This window comes from Eubalaena glacialis, chromosome 9 (assembly GCF_028564815.1).
Source record: "Eubalaena glacialis isolate mEubGla1 chromosome 9, mEubGla1.1.hap2.+ XY, whole genome shotgun sequence".
In the NCBI taxonomy this organism is placed as follows: domain Eukaryota; kingdom Metazoa; phylum Chordata; class Mammalia; order Artiodactyla; family Balaenidae; genus Eubalaena; species Eubalaena glacialis.
In genome coordinates, this window is record NC_083724.1 from 98,950,011 (window position 1) to 98,958,903 (window position 8,893).

Genomic DNA, 8,893 nt, shown 5'->3' on the forward strand with positions numbered 1-8,893 from the left:
TAGGACGGAGCCTGGAGACAGCCCTTGTCTTTATGGAGCTTCTCTCTGCCTCCCTGAAGTGGCCAGGCGCTGGCGCTGGGGTGACCCTCCGCTCATCCAGGGTTTCCTGTGTGGGTGGCCTGACCAGAGAGGAAAAGTCTTGGCCATGGGGACAGGACTGTCTGCCTGGTCGTAGCGGGAGCGTTCTCTAGTCCCACTGGGATTATTGCAATGTGGAGAGTGGTTGAGGCAGCTACCTCTTAATCCCAATGAGGATGCAACAAGGGGAATGGGTGCGGGGAAATTCTTGGGGCACCTGTTAAAGGTGTGTATAAGGGAAATGACAGTTTGACCCCTTTGTGGAACTTGTGGGATTTCTGTGTAGCATCATCTCTTTCAACTGAGGGAGGGGGACCCATCTGGCTGTGGCTGTGGGGACTGGCCTTAGGGGCCTATGGGTGTGCAAAGACACCCCAGAACTACTGTCCCTTCCCTTTCCACCCATGGCTGGACATGTGTGTGTATTGGTATCAACACTGATTTGTATTCCCATAGAAAACAGTTCCTCCTGACAAAGTATGACCGTGTTTCACAAGAACAGCTTGCTCACAGGGGCAGCAGGGGTGGGGGAGAGGTGTCTGTGGCCCCAGATCTGGGTGGGAGCTGGGATCCATGCTGAGGAGTGTGGAGGCCTCAGTCACCGTCCTGTGGTTGCCGGCAGAGACTTCTAATCATCAGAGCAGGGGAAATGACCCGCTCATAAGGGTGAGATGAGCAAACAATGAGGGGTAGGGAGCAGACCCCTGCTGTCTCCCTGAACTGCACCCCCTCGCAGCCTGCTTAGCCCCCGTCACGGCCTGTGCTGGCCCACCTCTGAAGCCCCTTCCTCCTAACGCACTCAGATGCTCTGATTCTTTGTGGACCCGCCCTGGGCCTCACCCCTCCTTCCCTGCTGGCCAAAGCCTCTTCTCCTGGTTCTGAGTTCTGATTCCTTCCCCAGGACCCAGGCGGGGGTTGGGACAGCAGAGACTCCCTAATTCTCCCTCCTCCTCCCTGAGATCTTGACAATCACCTTTGTATGTTTCTATGATTTTAACTACTGTAGATACTTCATGTGAGTGGCTATGATATGTCCTTTTATGAGTGGCTTATTTCACTTAGCATAATGTCTTAGAGGTTTATCCATGTTGTAGCATGAGACATGGTTTCCTTCTTTATCAAGGAAGGAAATATTTCATTGTATGTATAGACCACATTATCCCTTCATCTGTTGATGGACATTTGGGTTTCTTCATGTCTTGGATATTTTGGATAATGCTATGATGAATGTGGGTGTGCAAATATCTCTTTGAGATCCTGCTGAATTCTTTTGGATTCATACCCAGAAGTGGGACTGCTGGATGACATGGTAGCTATATTTTTAATTTTTTGAGGAAACTTCATATTGTTTTCCATAAGGTTTGTCCCATTTTACACTCTCACCAACAATGAGAAAGATAGCCACCATCAAGAACTTGGTATATATCCATCTTATAAAAATGTTTATGCTTTTAGCACAGCTGTACAAAATCAAAATTATATATAATAATAATTTTTTTGGTTACATATGGTATCATATGTAAATCATATTGACTTTGGCTTCTTCTTTCAACATTCTTACATTAAGAAATATTGATATATTAAATGTTCTTTAATTTTTAAATTATTTATAATTTTGCATTGTATGGATACATTAAAAATAATTTATCAGTTCCCTTTTAGTGAACTTTTATTAATGATAATGTTACAGGATAATCAGTTCCAAAAGAAAAGTTTTTCCTTTCAGAACGTTGAATATTTATTCCATCGAATATGGCTTTTGTTACTGTTTTTTCAAATTATGCCATCAATACACCCTTTCATGGTGGGTGATCAGTTTCCTTGCTAATTGTTTTTTGTAAGACTGTCTGTTGTCTTTTGTGTTCTCCAGTTTCTTGACATGTGATTAGTTTCAGGTTAAAAAAATTTATCCTCCATGTGATCTATTTTGCTTCATTAACTTATAATACACATTCTTCATCAACTCTAGAACATAATATTCTCTTTTTCAAATGTTACTTCTCCTCATTCTCTCCTGTCTCTACTTCTAGAACCTTGGATATATGTATATTAGACCATCTTATATATTCTCTATGTCTTCATCAGCTTGGACGGCTATAACAAAATGCCATAGACCTGGTGGCTTGAAAAACAGATGGTAATTTCTTACAGTTCTGAAAGTTGGAAGTCCAAGATCAAAGTGCCATATTCAGTTCCTGGTGAGAGCTCTCTTCCTGCTTTTCAGCTGGTTGTCTTCTTACTGTGTCCTCATGTGGCGGAGAGAAAGAGGGATCTCTCTTGTGTCTTTTCTTCTAAGGGCACTAAACCCATTATGAAAGCTCCATTCCCATGACCTAATTACCTCCCAAAGGCCCTATTCCCAAATATATTGAGGGTTAGGGCTTCAACATAAGAATTTGGGGGGGAGGGGATATAAATCCATAGCATTCTGCTCCTGGTACCCAAAATTCGTGTCCTTATTGTATGCAAAATACATTCATTCTATCCCAACAGCCTCAAAAGCCTTAACTCATTCCAACATCAACTGTAAAATTTAAAGCCCAAAGTCTGATCTAAACACCATCTAAATCACATATGGGTGAGACTGGAGGTACTATTCATCCTGAGGCAAAATTCCTCTGTAGTTGTAAATCTGTGACCGAAACAAGTTAAGTGTTTCCAAATACGATGGTGGGACTGGCATATAATAGACATCCCTACTCCAAAAGGAAGAAATAGGAAAGAAGGAAGGGGTGACAGTTTCCAAGCAAGTCCAAAGCCTAGCAAGGCCAATCCCATTAGATATTAAGGTACAAGAATAACCCTCTTTGGTTTGATGCTTTGCCCTCCAGGCCCGCTGGGGTGGCAACATCATCCCCACAGCTCGGTGGGGCAGCCCCACTTCTTCAGCTTGGTGGGGTGCCACCCACACTGCAGCTCTCTGTAGGGTCTCCACTTACACCATGACTCTCTGTGAGGGCGACAGTCTCACACTTTGAAACTGAGGCCCCCTGGGCCTGTGGTGGGATTGACAGACCCGATGACCTCGGAATCACCTTTGGGGTCCTTCTTCCCTTTTCTTCAAGAGGAGTACACATTCACAGCCAAATTGCTCTAGTCTCCCATTCTGTAGAATCCAAGAATTCTGACAGCCTTCCCTCATTCTGCCTGGCTTTCTCTGTCCCCGTTAGTTCAAACTGGCAGTGTCCCTTCTCTATTCCTGGCCTCTGCTGAGATGACTAATTAAATTAATATCACACCTATGATCTCTTCTTCAAAGGGTTGCTCAGCTACACCCTTAGAGTTTCTTCAGAACAAGCTTTCTCACTTTCATATATGGATAGGCTGAGAAGTTTCCAAATCTCTAAGTTCTCATTTCTTTTTGCTTAACAATTTGGTCTTCAATTTATCTTTCTCCTGATGTGTTTTACAAGGAGCGGTGATGAGGAACCAAGCTACTTCTTCCAAACTTTGTTCAGAGATCTCCTCAGATGAATATTCAATTTCATCACTTACAAGGTCTACCTTCCAAAAAACGCTAGAACACAGTTCAGTCAAGTTCTTTGCCACTTTATAATAAGAATTGCCTCTCCTCCAATTTCTAATAATGTGTTCCTCATTTCTGTTTGAGACCTCACCAGAATAGCATTTAACGTCCATATTTCTATCTGTTCATGATTATTTCTGTATTCTCTACAAAGATGGAGACTTTCTCTCCAGTGTGCCTCTTTTCTTTCTGAGTCATCACCAGAATCACTTTTAATAGGTATAGGCTGAAAGGACTTTATGGCGATTTCAGCTCTTTTTTAGCATGCGCTTCAAATCTCTTTCAGCCTTTGCCTACTATCCAATTCCAAGGCCACTTCCACATATTTAGGTATTTGCTACTTCTTGGTACTAAAATATGTCTTAGCTCAAAGGGCTATAACAAACTACCACAGACTGGGTGGCTTAAACAAAAGACGTATATTTCTCACAGTTCTGGAGGCTGCAAAGTCCAAAATCAAGCCACCAGCAGACTCTAGTCCATAAATTTCTCTTTCATAATTTCTGACTGTTTCTTTTCTGCGCTACATTTTAGCTAATTTTTCACATCTATCATCCATGTCATCCACTTCCTCTTTATCAGTATCGGATTTAACTTTTCCCCATTCACTTTGATATATTGATGTGTGATGTTTGTATGTTCAGTTTCATCATACATATAAAATATTCAATTTCAATGGTAAAGATTTACTAACATAAATAATTTTACTGCTTAAGAAAGAACATTCTTAACTGAAACTGGCACTTTAAATGCAAGTGTATGATAGTGAATACAAACCCAACTAGTACAGTTTGGTGCCACTCCTAGATTTGGGTTAAGGTGCCAGCAGTTCTGCCACCATTGCTTTTGCACCATCAGCACATATGTCAACACAATTGTTCCAGGGTAAATCATGAGATTAAAAAAATTTCACCAACAGTTTGAATATTACAGCATCATCTTGTTTGTTAACACGCATGAAGATCGTCAATGACTATCTATTGCTACTACTAGACAAATTCAAGGAAAACAGCAAACCCAGCAATTTTCTGTTTCCATTCCCATTTGAAAAGCTGTAAGCAACATTTTTTTGCCCTTTAAAGGGCTCATATGTCTATGTTTAAAATATTCCATTCCTCTCTCTCTTTTTAAAAATTCATTAACTTATTTATTTGTTTTTGGCTGTGTTGGGTCTTCGTTGTTGTGCGCTGGCTTTCTCTAGTTGCAGTGAGCGGGCTTCTCATTGCGGTGGCTTCTCAAATTGCGGAGCACGGGTTCTAGGCACGCAGGCGTCAGTAGTCGTGGCACACGGGCTCAGTAGTCATAGCTCGCGGGCTCTAGAGCGCAGGCTCAGTAATTGTGGAGCACGGGCTTAGTTGCTCGGCAGCATGTGGGATCTTCCCAGACCAGGGATCAAACACGTGTCCCCTGCATTGGCAGGCAGATTCCCAACCACTACACCACCAGGGAAGTCCCAATTCCTCTCTCTTTAAACATAAAGTGATTGGACTTAAAGCAGTGCTTAAAGTTCACTGGTACTATAATCCTTGTTCAAAATTGCTCAGTGGCATAAGCCACAATGCAGTGAATTGTTGACACCTCCAAATCCCAGGGAGGCCTCTGAGTGCTCTCTCAGGAGGAAATTGTGGTCAGGTGTATCTGATGGCCTGTGTGCTCTCTGTGCTCCTGGTGATATGTTGGGGCTTTCAGGTGAGTGCAGTGGGTAGACTCATGGACTCTTAGTCTTGGCTGCTGGAGACAGCACTGTCGGGTTTATTTTTCCACATTTGCCTCCTTTTGTGTCGCCTTTCTCCCAGTTGCATTTAGCCTGATTAGAGGGAAGGAGGAGATGTCAGTACCTGGGCAGGTGGTTCTCCAGGAGCAAATGTCAGGGAGGGTTGTGTGGGCAAGATCCATAGGCACTGTCTTGGCAATCTTGCTGTGCACTGAGCAGTCCAGGTGAATCGGGTTCTTGACCAGAAGTCCATGAAACCTTTGGCAATCTGTGCAAAATTTGGGATCTGAGTATAGGCTCAGAAATTTCAGCAAGGATTTGGGGGTATCCTACCTTCCAGCTGTTTAAGAGCCCCTGATTTGGATGGCAGGAAGCACCAGAGAACCTTTGCTCACATTCTATACAGCTGTCCTGTGTATGGCACACCCAGCAACAAACCTTCTCTGCTGTGACCTCAGGGCAGGCCCCATCCACCCCTGAGGCTCCTGCCCTGTGAAACATGAGGGTGTAATGCAGGCTGATTGTCAGTGCTTGGCTCCTGGCTTGCCTGACTCAAAGTATGGAGTATCTGTTCACCTTGTGCTGGTACCATTCCCAGAATCAATGGGTTCACAACCCAGACCTTTATGCTGAGTCTGGGGGCAGCTGTGTCCTGAGAAGCCATGTCTTGTCACTTGGCCCAGGGAGCACCTCCTCAACGGACCACACTTATCATATGGGCCTCCTGCCCTCGTGACCTCTTGTTTTGTTCTGAGGCAGGTGGTTGTGATGGCCAGTAGTGTGGGGTCTTGTAATCCCAGACCAGACACTGGAGGCTGACTGACACCACAGAAGTGGAAAAGGACGTGGGCTCAGGCAATGGGTCCCTCCATCAGACACCAGCTTTGTTGGGTTTTTGCCTCTCCTCCCTGACACCTGGACCCTGCCCTCAGAAGCTCACCTTCCTGTTGTAGTTGCCTCACCTGGGAGCACTGATGTGCTATGCCCTGCTGACCTATACCCTCGGGGTAGGTGGCCACAGCCTGGCTTGTCACACACTGGGGAAATCCTACACTGGGCAAGTCAGGATTGTGGCTTGCTGGGCTTGGAACCCAGGTGGAAAGGTAGATGCTGGGCGCCTGAGGGACTGATGCCCCAGCCCCAGGACAGGTGACTTCTCCCAGGATAGGTTGCCCACGGCCCCCTATGGCCCCCCACCCCTGCAGAGGTGCTGATAGATGCCCCCTGCAGACCACAGCCTCTGTGCATAGGATCTGCCCAGTATCACATGAGAAGCCAGGCCCAGGAGCCTCGCTCTCTCTGAGAGCAGCTGGTCATCCCACACTGAGGGGTGTCTTCTCGGACAGAGGGCACATAGCTGACCTGCAACTGACATATGGACTCTTCCCTGGGCTTTACCCCTGAATTTACCTCCATTCTTGTCTCCTGTCTCATGGCCCCTGTCTTTTCCCCCAGACACTGGAGATCTCCAGGCTTGGGTGGAGTATGGCATGTTGTCAAGCTCAGTGGTGTCCACCTCACCAGCCCACTGGAATCAAGCCCCAGGAAGCCTTTGAGAGAGCAAGGCCAAGGACTTTAAGAAGACTACGGTTAATGTTAAGGAGCATAGATTGTAAGATGAGGAATTTCACTAGTGTTTTTCAATCCGTAAGAAGAATGAAATAGAAATTGCAGAATTGAAACTTGCACAGATATCAAGAAATAATAGTTTACAGGTCTCAAGAAATAATAGTTTAACAAATGACACATTCATAGAATCAGAGAAAGGACCACCATCCACAGGGTGTGAAAAGGAGGTGCCTAATCCCAGGAGCAGCATGGCTGCGGCTCGTCTGAGAGCGAGGCATGTGCTGGGCAAGCTTTTGTATGTAATATTCACCAAAGGGAACCTTGGCCAGTGATACCAGGGAAAGGCTATCATGGTGAAGGTGCACTCATCTCCAACACCCTCCCTTGAAATCAAAGTATTGGCTGAAGAAACAGACTTGACAGAGACTTTGGCCGCCTGGCCTGGGTTCTCCCTACAAAATGTCATGTTTCTCCAAAAACAGGGCACAGTTTTCCGAAAGGAAAATTGAAAGGAGTCACAATCTTCCGAATCACAGACTGCATATCTTAACGGTACAGCTATTACAAATTTGCACCTTTGTTTGAAGGGAATTATTAAGTGGTGGGTAGGGAGTGATGTGTTCCAGGGAGGATTTAGGCCCTCTGGCTTGCAGGTGACCCTCTTATCAGACAGGGCAAATCTGCCAATAACTCATCACTGCCTTCATTCCTCAGGTGGTAGGGATACAAAGGGATTAAAAGGGGTGCGGGCAGAGGACAGCCCTCACTGACGGCACAGAGCCATCCCCTACTGTCTCCTCAACTCCTCTGCCCATATAGCCACCGAGGGTGCCAGCTTCTTGCTTTCATAGCAGCTGTTGATAGCATACCATCATCAAAGGATTTCTTGAGCACCAACTTTGCACTACTCAGCAGCATAATGGAGAAATTAAGGATGGTCCATGGAAATAGCTAAGGGTCTTGTTTTAGGGCAAACGAGCTTATTCTGCAACATGTGCTTCTTAGTTAATTGGGGTTCGAATGTCCTTTCTTTTATTAAATGAGGTTGATAATGTTTCAAAAATAAAAGGTTGGCTACCCCATGAGAAACTATGCTTTTATCTGAGTGGGGTTGGGGAGCAAGAGGGAGTAATGAAAATTTTGGTTGTTGAAGTAGTGAGAGGACAGGGCTAACTTGTTCAAGACTGCCTCCCTGCAGGAGGAAGGCCGGCCTTCCTCAAGACTTCATGGACACTCCCCATAGCCAGGGCTTATGGCTGTCATAGCTGGTGACTCAGCCATGGGCCTACTGAGCAATACAGCTGCAACTGCAGCTTGGCTCAGCCCTGACCAGCAGGAGAGAGGCTGGGCGTCCCTCACCCTGAGTGCTCATTCCATGGAGAGGGACTGGACCTGGGTCCTGTGTGTCCCAGTGCTGGTTCTAGTTCCTGCCCACACGGGACCTGGGCTTCTCTGATTCTGCAATATAAACACCAGAGCCCAAAGTTTGGGTCCCTCTCCTGGACCCTGGATCCCTACTGGATCCCTGTGCGCTGGCCCAGAAAAGAGTGTGCAGTGGGGACCAACAAACTCCTCACCATTCCCGTGCCTGTGAACTTCCCCTGATAAACATGGCTCCAGCTGCCAGGGCTACATATTTTTAGGGAATTCACTTACGGTTACAAGTGCAAAAGACTGAGAACTACTATGTAAAATTAATATTTCAAAACTTCACTCCAGTGATATGACAGTCTCTAGATCCATCCATGTCTCAACAAATGACCCAATATCGTTCCTTTTTATGGCTGAGTAATATTCCATTTTATATATGGACCACATATTCTTTATCCATTCATCTGTAGATGGGCATTTAGGTTGCTTCCATGACCTGGCTAATGTAAACAGTGCTGCAACGAACATTGGGGTGCATGTGTCTTTTTGAATTATGGTTTTCTCTGGGTATATGCCCAGGAGTGGGATTGCTGGATCATATGGTAATTCTATTTTTAGTTTTTTAAGGAACCTCC